The 15109-nt window shown below is 36.7% G+C and overlaps 1 non-coding gene across 1 annotated transcript; it reads left to right on the forward strand.

Annotated features, from left to right (window-relative positions):
• The first annotated feature begins 14726 nt into the window (after positions 1 to 14726).
• Positions 14727 to 14856, forward strand: LOC112426745 (small nucleolar RNA SNORA51). Its single transcript, XR_003018148.1, has one exon. It is a non-coding gene; the product is annotated as a small nucleolar RNA SNORA51 (small nucleolar RNA).
• Positions 14857 to 15109: the final 253 nt, after the last annotated feature.

Consider the following 15109-nt stretch of genomic DNA (forward strand, 5'->3'; position numbering starts at 1 on the left):
CGGATTTAACTCATGTAAGAGTTACCAAAAGTATAAGAGAAGTGAAGGTCATTTGGCATTCTTCAGAACCACAGATTACATGCCCAGAGAGATAATAATTATGGGATCATTTGGATAAACAATAAACCGTCTATTATTCTGAGTCTGCTAATGGCTGAAAATAACAACCTTGATGTATTTCAATGTGGGTCTGTGAGGGGTGGAGGATGGGTGGTCCAATCCACCGTGTTTCATGTTGCATCTCCACCATCTCCAGTGGATAGTTTAAGGGTCACTCTTTCATCAGCTGAAAGGTAGCTAGTGCTAGTGTGAATGTAAAATGTTGCAGCTGCTTTGGAAAATATTCTGGCAGTTCCCCAAAATGTTAAACATAACTTTTCCCTTTGACACAATTCTCAGATATATACTCAGGAGAATGAAAACACATGTTCACACAAAAACTTGTGTATGAATGTACATAGGTATGTTTTTCATAATAGCAAATGACAGAAACAACCCAAATGTCCATCAACTGATGAATGGATAAACAAAATATGGTATATCCATACAATGGAATACTATTCAGTCATGAATATAAACCATACCATGCTACAACATGGATAAACCTTGAAAACATTGTGCTAAGTGAAGGAAACTAGTCACAAAAGACTATATATTCTATTATTCCATTTATATGAAATATCCAGAAGACAAATCTATAGAGACAGAAAGTACATTTTTGGCTGGGGTGGACTAGGGAAGGGAAAGAAGGAATTGGGGGTTGAAAGCTAAAGAATATAGAATTGTCTTTTGGATCAATGAGAATGTTCTAAAATTGATAGTGATAATAGTTGCACAACACTATGAATATAATACTAAAAACTACTGAATTATACTTTTTGAGTTAATTTTAGTTAATTGTATGATATGTAAATTATATCTCAATAAAGTTGTTACTGAAAAAAGCAGGAGTGACTATTTAATAGCTGATAAAGTAGAATTCAGAACAAATAAAATTACCAGAGAGAGAGGAACATTGCACAATGATAAAAGAATCAGTCCACCAGGAAAACATAATATGTACCCATTCAACAACAAAGCCTCAAAATACATGAAGCAAAAACAAATAGAACTGAAAAGAGAAATAGACAAATCAACAATTATAGTTGGGGACTTTCTATCCCACTGAGCTACTGATAGAGCTACTAGATGAAAATTAACATGGATACAAAAAACATGAACAAAGCAATCAACCAACAGCAACTAGTTGAAACATATAGAACACTGCAAACAATAATAATAGAGTACACATTTTTTTTCGAAAGCCCATGAAACATTCACCAAGATAACATATCCTGGACCATAAAATGAACCTCAATAAATGTAAATACAGCCAGACACAGTGGAATGCACCTGTAATCCCAGCTACTCAGGAGACTGAGGTGGGAGCATTGCTTGAGCCCAGGAGTTAAAGACCAGCCTGGACAAAACAACCAGATAACCATCTGTAAAATAAATAAATGAATAAATATTGAAATTATACTGAGTATGTACTCAGATCATGGTAGGATGGAACTAGAAAGCAATAACTAGAAAGACAACAGAAAAATTTCTAAGCACATGTGTCTTAGTCCAATTGTGTTACTATAAGGAATACCTGAGGCTGACTAATTTATAAAGAAAAGAGGTTTATTTGGCTCATCGTTCTACAGGCTGTACAGGAAGCATGCCACCAGCATCTGCTTCTGGTGAGGCCTCAGGAAGCTTCCACTTATGGCATAAGGCAAAGGTGAGCAGAGGGGAGCAGGTATCACAGGATAAGAGAGGAAGCAACAGAGAGGGGAGGGAGGGGCCAGGCTCTTTTTAATAGTCAATGTTCATGAAATTTAATGGATGTGACAGCTCATTCATTACCATGAGGACAGCATCAAGCCATTCATGTGGGTTCCACCACCATGACCCAAACAACTCCCAATTAGCCCCAATGTCAACATTAGGGATCAAATATATTTTTATTTATTTATTTTTTGAAACAGGATCTTGCTGTGTTGCCCAGGCTGGAGTGCAGTGGCATTATCACGGCTCACTGCAACCTCGACCTCCTGAGTAGCTGGGACTACAGACACATGCCACTGTGCCTGGCTAGTTCTTGTGTTTTTTGTAGAAATGCGGTCTTGCTATGTTGCCCAGGCTGGTCTCAAACTCCTGGGCTCAAGTGATCCACCCCCATTGGCATCCCAAAGTGCTGGAATTATAGGCAAGAGTCACCGTGCCCAGACAGGGATCATATTTCAACATGAGATTTGAAGGGGACAAATACCCAAACTATATCAACATGGAAATTAAAGAGACACTTCCAAATACTCTGCCCCGAAGAGGAAGCCTCAAAAGAAATTTAAAAATACATAGTAATGAAAATGAACACAAAATTATCAAAATATGTGGGATGAAACTTAAGTGATGCTGAGAGGCAAATTTAGAGCAGTAAATATTTACATTCCAAGAAAGGAAAGGTCTCAAATTAATACCCAAGTTCCTACTGAGATACTAGAAAAAGAGCAAAATAAGTAAACCCAACACAAGCAGAAAGGAGGAAATAATACCTGTAAGAGAAAAAAATCAATGGAATTGAATATAAGGACACAATAGAGAAAATCAATGAGACAAAAATCTGGCCTTAAAAAAGTTAATCAAAATCTCTAGCATGACTGACAAGTCTAAAAGCAGAGAAGGCACAAACCCTAATATCAGGAATAAAATAGAAGCTATCACTACAGATTATGCAGCCATTGAAAGATTCATAAGTGACATTGTTCTCATACTGATAGAACTCCTATTTTTGTGTGTATGTGTATCACACAGTAAACGAGAAAGGCTAAGAACAAGTCAGTTAGCAACATGGCTGTGATGAAAATATCTCAGAGCACTGTGGTAGAATGACCATGGAGTGACGTAAGATGAAGTGATCAGGGAAAACCTCTATAGGGTTGATATTTAAGCTAAGAGCTGGATGATGAGAAAGACCAGGGCCTGAGAAGACTTGGATAGAGAATTGTGTAGGCAGAGGTGACAGCTAGTGCAAAGGCCCTGAGGCATGGAAGAGTTTAGTGTGTTTGAGAACTAAAGAAGAGAAGTGTGACTGGAATCTAGTGAGCAGAAAGACAGCAGTAGGAAGTAAGAAAGCTCAACAAGGGCCTCATCAGGTGAGGCCAGGGGCAGGGATTTGAGTCTGTCTCTCCTGTAAAGGGGACATTCTGGAGAGTTTTAAATGGGAGAATGACTTGTTCTGAACCATGTTTTGAAAAGATCCACTATGGTTGCTCTTCAAGACAGGATGGTGGAGAGATAAGCATGAGAAAGTGATGAGTGAGGGGGCTGTTGCCATCGAGGTGGGAGTGGCTTGGATGAGGCTTTTGGTCATGGAAATAGAATTAGAAAGATTCAAATACATTTTGGTAAGTGTAACCTTTCCCCCAAATTAAAATTTAAACCTTAAATTAAAATTTAAAATAAGAAATTCCACCACTAAAATTTTTTTCTCAGTAAAGACTTGTTAACAATATAGTGAGTACTTTCACTTTTTTCTTGTCTGAGATTATTATGTATTTTCTTGTCTTCATCATGATCCATACTGATATAATGCCAAAAGAGAGGCTGTGTAATAAGGACCACATTTATTATTAGAAAATATTCTGAAATATTTGAAAGAACATTTCACTTCTGTATTAATTTCAGCACCCAATCTAAATTAAAAATTTTTGTTTTTACCAAGTTTATATATTTTTTTCAAAACCTCTGCTTTTCCACAATTGGTTTGATTTTCATTTTTATTCTTAGCAAGCACTCTATATAATAAGACCAGCATCACAATCATGAAAGTGTTTTTCATACCTAAAAGTTTGTTTGTTTTAATATTATTATTTTCAACTAAGGTTCATTTAATATTTACTTGTATGACATGAATGCATATATTTAAAGAATAAATAAAAATGTACATTTTTGAAATGTATCAAAAATACTTGGTTTTCTGAGTAGACTTGCAGTTAATATTAGTGCTGAAAATAATACTACAAACCTTTCAAATGACAGTTGTTAATGGAATGTTTTTGTTTTTGACAGCATATAATTTTGTAAGTGATCAGGCTAAAGGCAGAAGAGCTAAAAATGTACAAGTGTTATCTTACTGAACAATAATATAAATATTTCTTAGTGGTTCATAAGTGTAACTCTTCCGTCACTTAGATCAAGAGTTGAGATCTTACTTATCCTTACCTTGACTTCCTTGGATGTCGCATGCAGGCGTATAGCCTAAGACAACAGAGAGCTGAGTATTTATAGCTACTCTTAAAAATGATCATCTCCTACCTCCTAAAAGTACTAAATTGGATGCAGTTACTGGCTTTCCCCAAAGCATGACACAGACTTTTTCATGCATCACCAGTTCTGTCAGTTTCAGTTCTTTTGTCCATGAAGATAGAGAACGACTTCTCTGGGCTGCATATCAGAGCCAAAAGCTTAATAAACGACCAAATGACATTCTTATTATGTTTTAAGTGCTTTCCTTACATTTGCTAATTCAATCATGCTTAACAGGAGGAAAATGACTTCCTCAGTTGGAAGTTATAATTAATACTTATGCTGAAGCAAAACCTTAGACTTTGATACATTTTAACACACACACACAAACATCTTGAGGTTGATTTTTTTTCAGATTTTCACTATCACTAAAAGAAAATTCTCTTGAAAAATATCTCAACAATGAGGCTTTTTGTTCAACTGACACTGATAAGATATGACTGGTTAGAAAGAAACATTTGGCTGTGTTTTGTGTACATATTGGCAATCTGGAACCATGTAGCTAAATTACAGAAGCATCTCCATTTCAAAAGTGATGTTAACTCTTATAGTCCCAGTCCACGTTACTAACAGGAAAAATCAGAGACTCTTGCTATATTATTATTTTATTCATTAATTTGATACAGATTTATGGATATTTGTTTATTGAAATATTAAATCAGGTACAATACCAGGCATTGACCATACAGCTCTGACTGAAGCAAAGTCCTGCCTTCAAAAGTGTATATTCTATAACAGGAAATATGTCAATATACAAGAGAAAAATCATATTCTAAATTAAGTGATGAAGTTCACAAAGGACTTTGATTCCAGTCTGACCCCACTGGACTGGCCTAAGAATCTGCTTAGAGCTCTTGCCTCCTGGCAGACAGGCACACTCAGGAGGATGGGGGCTGCTAGCATCTCCCTTCCCCATGAGCGCCTGATGACGGCTGCTGCCACCCCCATCTCAGCTGCAGCTGCTCCCTCAGAGTTGCCCTCAGACCATTTGCTGGGCCACTGCAATCCCCGGCTCCACTTCTAGCTGCTGCCAATGGAGCAGGAGCCATGCTGCTGTAGCTCTTCACCATAGGCCACAAAGCTTTAGGAGTTCTAGCCCCTGCCCACCTAACCAACTTCATCTGCCCACAATCTCCCACCTGCACAGCCAGCTTCAGCACAGTTTCCTTGCTTTACTTTAAACTTCCTTAACTTACTCCCAAATCACAGTCCCTTTCTCTCAGATTCTTATATGGCTAGCTTTTTTTCATTAACCAAACCTCAGCTCAAATATCACCTCTTCACAGAGAGCTTCTTTGACCACATTATTAAAATGTGTGTCCCCTTTCATATCACATTTTCAAGTTCCATTTTCCTTACTTGTCACTATCTGAAATTACTGTATGTCATTGTTAGTTGATTACTGTATGTCTTCCTGACTATAATGCAAGCACTGTAACAGAAAGGACTCTGTCTGTTGTGGTCATTGTTGCATTCCCAGCACTTGGAGCAGAGTCTGGGACATGTAGGCCCTCAGTATCTGTTTGTTGAATGAGTGAAATGAATGATACTGCACTCATTCTCATTCAAGTTGAGTGTGAATCATCTATCGTTCCAGAAGAACAAAGTTGAAAAGAATCATGCACATCAAAGAGGAAAACTTCCACTGCTTCGCTCAAGTATGCACACAAATAAGATGACCTTCCAAAGTTTGTCGACATTGCCAAATTTTTTTAATCTAAAATTTTGGGGTTTTTTGGTTTGTTTTGCTATGTCTTGTTTTTTTGAGACACAGTCTTGCTCTGTCACCAGGCTGGAGTGCATTGGCACGATCTTGGCTCACTGCAAGCTCTGCCTCCCGGGTTCACGCCATTCTCCTGTCTCCGCCTCCGGAGTAGCTGGGACTCAGGTGCCCGCCACCACGCCCGACTAATTTTTATATTTTTAGTAGAGATGGGGTTTCACCATGTTGGCCAGGATGTTCTCAATCTCTTGAACTCGTGATCTGCCCGCCTTGGCCTCCCAAAGTGCTGGGATTACAAGCGTGAGACACTGTGCCCAGCGACCTTGTAATATTAATTCATGTTATTACACCATATGAAAGTCTTCATTTTCCTAGGCAGAATAATGTATTTCTTCTTTGATATCCCATAGAACGTTGTGTATATGTCTGCAGAGTAAAGCGTAGGTGATAGTGACAATGGAGTGAGAAAAGAGTAATCTCTAACTCATTGCTTCCAGGGGAATGCATAACACGTTAACTAGAAAGAGCCATTAAACTGTACAGTGGAACATCTGTTTTCAGGTTTGTCACCAAAAGGAAGTGACTATTTCCATCAAAGGGAATCACAAATTCCATTACCTTTAACTCAATGCACAGATCACTTAGCTCAAAGAAAAATTACTGCCACTAGCATATTAAGTTCAAAAGACAGAGTCACAGCATCATTTCTAGGGTTTAAAAATGAGTCTAGCTAGAGTTGACACACACACAAGCAAAAAATAAAGTGAACATCATCAAAGTTTAAAACTTTTGTGTATCAAAAGACATTATGAAGAAAGTTAAAAGACATCCTACAAAATGGGGAAAAAATTGTGTCTTAAATCTGCTAAGGGTGTAGTATCCAGAATTTATAAAGAATTCTTACAACTCAATAACAAATAGGAAAATAATCCAATTTTAAAATTGTGCAATAGACTCAGACATTTCTCCAAAGAAGATATACAAATGGCCAATAAGCATATAAAAAGATATTCAACATCATTAGTCTTTAAGGATTGCAAATCAAAGCCACAGAGGTGTAATACTTCACACCCACTAGGTGTCTTTTTTTTTTTAATGGAAAATAAGTGTTAGTAAGGAGATAGAGAAATTGGAACCCTTGTGTATTGCTGCTGGTAGTGTAAACTGGCGCTGCCACTGTGGAAAACAATTTGGCGGTTCCTCAAAATATTACATAGAATTACCATATGACTCCCAATTATACTCCTAAGTATAGGTCCAAAAGAATTGAAACAGGGCCTTAAACTAGTACTTGTACACACATGTTCAGAGCAGCACCAGTCACATTAAACTAAATGTGGAAACAGCCCCAATGTCCATTGGTGATGAATGAATCAACAAATATGATATATGCCACTCCGCTCCATCTGGACAACAGAGTGAGACCCTGGCTCAAAAAAAAAAGATAAAAAATTAGTCCATGATGCTTATCAGAGATATGCCTTAGACAAATGGTATAAAGAGAATAAGGTATATGTAAACATAAAAGAAAACTAATGACATTATTAATTTCAGACAAATTATAATTCATAGCTAAAATTATTAAAGCAACAAGAGGTATATAAGTGTCAAATAATGTGTAACAATTATACACACAAGATATACTATATACTGAATAACATACTGTCACAATATTTAAGACTCTTGTCTTAGAAAAAGAGACAGAAAACCAAATTTTGTGGGAGACTTTAACATGCTTCTCTTGGCCTTTGTCAGATCAAAAAGGTAAACAGTGCAGACAGAATTTGGCTTTGTAATTTATGTCTGTATTGAATTGTATACTCTGCAAACCTCATACAGGTTTGTAGCTAGGAGCATATAGCCTATACACATAGCTACAAACCTGTGTAGCATGTTACTGTACTGAATACTGTAGGCAATTAGGCAATTGTAACATGATCGATCTTAAGTATTTGTGTACATAAAAATATTTAAACAGAAAAGTACAGTAAAAATACAGCATTGAAATCTCATGGGACCACCATTGTATATGTCATCCACAGTTGACGTAAACACTATTATACAACACAGGATTACATTTTGTTTTCAAAAGTACATAGAACATTTATGAAAATTTAGCTAGCAAACAAAATTTTCAAATTTCAATTCATTCCACAATGATTTAAATGGACAGTTGTGATGATTTGTTTTACATGTCCGTTTCACTGGGTTAAGGGATACCCAGGAAGCTACCAAAACATTATTTCTGGGAGGGTCTTTGAGTCCAGAAGAGATTAGTATTTGCCTCAGTAGACTGAGTACAGATAATATGCCCTCATCAATGTAGGTGGGCATCATCCAATCCATTGAAGGTCAGAATAGAATAAAAAGGTGAAAGAAGGGTAAATTCTCTCTCCCTTCTTGAGTTGTAACACCCATCATCTCCTGCCCTGGAACATGGAATCTCCCAGTTCTCGGATCTTCAGACTCTGGAACTTATATCTGGGCCCATCACCGACACCACCCTGCCCCCCCACCATTCACAGGCCTTCAGCTTCCAGCTGAATTACACCAGGTAGTTTCCTGGTCCTTCGACCTGCAGAAGGCAGATGATGGGACTTCTTGGCCTCTGTAGTCAGTCACATGAGCCAATTCCTGTAACAGTTTGTGCAATAAGTAGCAGAGCAGAGGGGAAAAGTGAGGAACAGATATGAGCTGAGAGCAGACCAACAGTGTCTTAGTACTGTTGGACATTCCTGCTACGTATTTTTCATTCTTCTTCGTCCTTATGTTTCAGGTGTTCTAATTTATCACAGTCTACTTTATTGCCTATCATTTTGGTTTTTTTTTAAGTCTGACAGTTTCTGGATAAATATTTGTATTTTTTAAAAAGATTTTAAAGCAGTTATTTTAGATGTATTATTTTGTGACTTCTTTCGTCATCCTATATGTTTGCTCTGTTAATTCAGGAAAATATCTCCTTCTATCTCATCATCCTTCTGAGATCATTTTCTTTCTACCTGAAATATATGATTTTTCTTTTTGGTTTATTCTTGTTAGCAACAAACCCTTTTCATTTCTATTGGCCTAAAATGTCTTTAAAAAAAAAACAAAAAACTTCATTCTTAAAAGATAATTAAGGATTATCTTGAGAGATAATTCAGGATTGATAGTTTATTTTATTGGAGTGTCTCCTATCTTACAAGTCTCTTAACCTCCCATTTTTTCACATAGTTCTTCCAGGTTGCTACTTCTTTTTACAACTGCTTTAAATTTACTGTTTAACCAGTCTATTTAGTCTCTAATTTCATTTATAGTCTCAAATTTCATCTCTATTTTTAAATCAAATCTTTCTAGTCAATTTTGGTAGTCTCATTTTTTTGGTCATGCTTTTAATATTATCTTTTAAAAAAGATACCTTAAACATATTTTTCGATATTTTTATCAGATAATTCTAACAACTAGTGATTAAAGATCTGATTCTGTAGTTTTATGCTTAGTGTGACTCATCCAGGCAGCTTGGTTTTTAATATGTCTGGAGATGTTTCTTAGAATTTCAACTGTGGAAATTCCTTGAGGGTACTTTTAAAATGAATCTCTTCAGAGGGATTTTGCTTTTGCTTCTTCTGGATGTGGTGTAAGGCCGCAGTCTCCAACCTTTTTCCATGAAGTTGGTAGCTGGTGGGTTTGGGAGACGCCGGGGTGGCTTCAGGATGAAACCGTTCCACCTCAGATCATCAGGCATTAGTTAGATTCTCATAAAAAGCGTGCAACCTAGATGCCTCGCATGCACAATAGGCTTCACGCTCCTATCAGAATCACGGTCCCTTCCTATCACGCTCCTATCAGAAGGCCACTGCTGATCTGAGGGGAAGCGGAGCCCAGGCAGTAATGCTGGCTCCTGGCTGCTCACTTCCTGTTGCGCAGCCGGTTCCCCGCCTGGGCGTTGGAGACCCCTGCTGTAAGACCTGAAATTAAGATTCTGTATTACGTGCTGCCTTGACATCTGAAACTTGGAGGACCTCAGATGGGCAAACTGTAACACCCCCTTAACAATTCTACTCCTTTGGATAAGGTCCCCTAGCCAAAAAAACCGTACTCACCATAGAGACCAAGTACAAGTCCCACTTACCGCTGAATGGCAGGCTTCAGTTTCCGGCCTTTCTGTGAAATGATTCAGACCAACCAACCACAATCTCTCACGTGAACCAGGGGTCACCTCATCCTCTTAATACTACAAAGACTGCCTCCCACAGCCACTCTGTGTTCACTCTGCAAGGGCAACCCCCATGTGACCCTGCATGGCACGAGGTCTTCCTCCCCCAGGCTGTGCGTGTGTGTGATTAATAAACTGCTACGTATCTCTTCTGTCCAGGGTGGAGTGTGGTGTGTTCAGCCATCCTCACAACCCTAGGTTGGGAAACCCTCCCTCAGGACAGAGTGAAGAGACAGCAAATAAAACATTGGGCTTTGAGGGCATTACCCAACCTATAACACTTTTAAGTAAATGTCTATCTTGGGAGTTTGGAGACTCATTTACATGTAATATAAACACAGGTCTCAACTCCAGATAAGAGTAACCAAAGTTTATACCTTCACCCGGGGAAAGAGTTTTTTTTCTTCCAGTGTTCTTCTTCTTTACTCAAACTCAAACATAAGATAAACATAAACTCCACCATCTCTCTCTTGAGTGTTTTCTCCATCTACTACCTAGGGTGGGTGTTGCCCTGTAGCACTTCCACTCTTTCTATGAGGGTCTCTGATTTGACTTTTGGCCCTATCAGCACCAAGGTTTATTTCCTGCTCCCTACACAGGACTTATTAAACCCACTCAAGGCATCCTCCAGATAAAATACTAACTCCTGTGCTTACTTGCACCATAATTTCTGCTTTTCTTGCCCTTTTACACTTCTAAGGAATTCTTGTTCCTTGTCAGAAGCTCCATCATGCATTACAAAAATTTCTGTTTATATATTTTATACAGCTGCCTTTTTCTCTATACCAGGAGGAGTTTTCTAAGCATTTCTCTTTCTCTCCCTCTCTCTCTCACACACACAACCAGAATACAAAACTGAACTTGAACGTTTCTGCATGTGATTAAATGTTCTTCAAACATGTGATTATTATTGGTATCACAGCATTTAATCATAGACCTTTAATCATAGAAATGCAACAATTCTATTTTCAGACATTGTTTCAAAATCGTAATATCTTTACAATTATAAATAGTGCTATGACTACAAGAAGATGTACAAAAATCTTTGTGTCACTGATTATTTCCTTAGAATAGATTCTTGGATGTGTTATTATCCTGACAAAGGGTATGAACTCTTTTGAGCTCTTGATATATTTTGCCAAATTGCTTTCTAGAAAGGTTGTAGCAATTTACAATTCAGTGCAGCAGTGTGTGTTAGGTGAAAAGTGATGTATCATAGATGATTTAATGTGCATTTCCTGATTACTCATGAAGTTGATTACTCATGTGCATTTCCTGATTACTCATGAAGTTTTATGTTTATTTTAAACATAAAAATGTGTTTTATGTTTAACCAATTCCCTTGTAAGAATACAAGGTGATTTTAATCATCCAATTTGGAGTTTTGTTCATTTCTTCACTCAAAATATTTGTGAATCGTACTCTAAACATAATACCGCATTAAACCGAAGGATTAGCTCACCACCTTGGAGTACTTCAATACATATGGAATAACTAGCATACAAGGCAACAATTATGTACTGAGGCAGAGAAATGTAGTGGAAAATGAAGACTTCTACTCAGCAAACACACTGCTGTACAAAAGAAGAGATCCTTATTTCACTGTTTTGAATAATCAAAATGAGCCTTAATGTAATTTCATGCTTTCTCTTGAAAAGGAAAATACCATATTGAAATCTAACTTGCAATGATTTTTAATTTGGCTATTTTACAGTTAATATTGTTCTTCCACCCCAGGGCTGTTTTGGAACCATTCGGTACTTACTATTTGCTATGCCTACGTCTTGTTCAACACTAGTCTTGTTTCCACTGTTGTTGAGAAGGAATCAACTAATTGGCACCTAAAGCAATTCTGAGATATTATTTAATGAATTATTACAATTTAATACAACTAATAAAATCGTCAGTTTTTCTCTTAGTTTTATTTATAACATTCATATGATGTGTTCTTAAAAAAGTCTTCCTGTGTGATGCCTCCCTTGGAACAGCCATTCATTTGTCTTCCTGTTGCACTGTCGTAACTATTCATGAGAATTTCTCATCCTAGCAAAGGCCGCTCGTGGGAAAATGTAGCCATCTCAATGAAATTGGGTGATACTCTCACCAGGATGGCCCTTCAAACCCCAGATAAACAGCTTTAGGCCTCTTCGTTCCCTTTATTTCCACAGACAGAGGGCCTGTATGCTGCAGGCAAGGATAAAAACGTATGCACACATCTCATTTGTCTGAGTAACCAGTATCAGAGGGCTAATAGGAAAGAATATATATATTTACATTTTATGGTATATATTTATATTTTAATATTATGTAGTATATATAAATTTATAGACGTATTCGGTTGGTGTAAAAGTAATTGTAATTTTTGACATTAAAAGTAACGGCAGGAACCACAATTACATTTTTACCACCCTAATAATATACATACATTTACACTACATATGATTTTATGTATAATGTAAACATATAATGTAAAAATATAAGTTTATATAATATAGAACTACATACAAAATATGAAAATATAAGTGTATGTAACAATGTAAAACATAAGTATATATCAAAATGTAAGTGTATATATACATATATAGTATATACTATATATTATATAAGAATATAATACATAATATATTTTATGTATGAACATTTTATATGTACTATATATGTATATATAAAATACAATATAAAATATAGGGGTGTTGTGAGGGGGTGTGTATACACACACACATACATACATACATATACTTCCACTTAAAAAATAGAAGCAGGTAACATTTAATGCAGAAAAAAAGCAGACTATATATTAAGAAACAGTTTTATTAAGGGAATAATTTAGTTCTGTAAAGATAATCTTTGCACTACTCTCCCAGTGCACTAGCTGTATGAAGGCTCCATTTACTTTGTAGGTTGCCAGAGTTAAGAAATGTCTTTCCTAATCTCAATCACTGCAGGCCTAATATGGCAGATGTGATGGTCTATTAGAGTACCCTACACCACTAAGTCTTAGATTTACTGAAAGAGTTGGAGGAAAAAGCCAAAAAGAAGGGAGGGAAGGAAGTAGGGAAGAAGACAGAGAAGGATGGAAGGTAGAATGGTCTGCAGGGTGGCAGCCCTTCTGGTCTCAGCTGGAGTTGCTTGTGTATCCATAGGTAACTTTGCTGAACTTGGCTGGTCTCTTCCATTATGCTAGCATATTCTTGCTCTCATAGTAGTGGCATGGGTCAAAAAAAGAGAATAGTTAGTTTAGTTAGCTTAGTTTTAAGCCTAGAATTCAAGAGGCCTAGGCTCTGTGATAGTTTCCATCATTTTCTGTTGTCAAAAGCAAATAATAGTTTCCATCGTTTTCTACTGTCAAAAGCAAATGCCAATATGAATCTAGACTTAAGAAATAGGAGAATGGACTCTACCTCTTGCTAGAAGAAACTGCAAAGTTGTATTGCAAGGAACATAAATAAAAAGGAGGTGAAGAATTGGAGCTATTTTTGAAATCCATCTACCTAATGTAATTATTTAAAATAAAGTTGTGTACATTATTCTCCCTAATTTTTCTTAGGTTTATTCACATTTATACATCTAACTTTTATAAAAACAAATGAAGTTATAGATATTTACCTCTAGGTTTGTTGTGTAAATAACTTGATATGATCAGTATCTTTCCAGTCAGTACATATAGCTAGATTATTCTTTTTGATGGCTGCATAGGGTTTAATAAATCATGATGCTATAATTTGTTGAACCATTTTACCTATGGATGAAAATATAGTTGACTTTTTTTTTCTGTTGCAAGCATATCATTACAAGCACATGTTTGTATACTCATGGTTTTAATTGTAAAGCTTTGTTTCCTAGAAGAGTAATTTCTAGTTGGAAGGGTGTGTACATATTTCATTTTAATGGATGATATTTACTTTATAGAAAGGAACTAGTATTGGCGATATATTTGTCATAGTAATTAATGTTACTTGCTGGAACAGATAACCGTAAAACACAGTGACTTAACACAAAGTCAGATATAAATCAGACTATCTTGGATCTACCCCATGTGGTGACTCAGGAACCCCAGCTTTTTCTACCATGTGCCTCTGCCACCTCAGAGAATGGGCTCAGAGTTCCCTCACTAGGTCCTCTTATTCAATAAGCTGTCAAGAAGAAAGGGAGCAAACTAAGGAAGATAACAAGAGATGTTTTAAGGCCAAGACTTGAAGTGGCATATTTTCTTCCACCTATGTTACTTTGGTCAAAATTCAGTCAAATCATCCAATCTGACTAACTACATGGAAGGCTGGGAAATACAGCTTTCTTGTTTGCACAAGAGTAGAAGCAGTATTGGCTAGCATCTGGGCAGTGCGTGCCTCTGATGATGATATGTTTTCTGTACACGATATTTCTATTATCGTTATTACTATTATTATTGTTATTATTATTTGAAAATCCTGAAAAGCTCAAAGAGGAACAAGGAACAAATAATAATCCCAGAACAGCCTCCTGGTATTTAACACAGCTGTGTTCTTACACTGACTGTGCAGAAAGAGAAGGAAATAAACCTACCCCATATGCATTTCAGCCCCGGGCCCTGCGCCTCGTCTATATTGTGAATAGGGAAATATGGAAGGCCATCGTTCCAGACCTTTTAAAATTGGAAAAGGAATCAAATATTATCTATCCATTCCATCCCAGACCTAGAGGTAAACATTGCTAACAATTTGGAGTTTATCCTACTTGCTTTGTTTCTGTAACACACACCTACCTGTTTATTAAGTATGTGTTTATCTATGTATATTCCTATGTGTTATGAGCTGAATTGTGTCTTCCCAAACTTTATATGTTGAAGTTCTACCCCTCACTACCTCAAAATATAACCA

Source organism: Macaca nemestrina, chromosome 8, assembly GCF_043159975.1.
Source record: "Macaca nemestrina isolate mMacNem1 chromosome 8, mMacNem.hap1, whole genome shotgun sequence".
Lineage (NCBI taxonomy): Eukaryota > Metazoa > Chordata > Mammalia > Primates > Cercopithecidae > Macaca > Macaca nemestrina.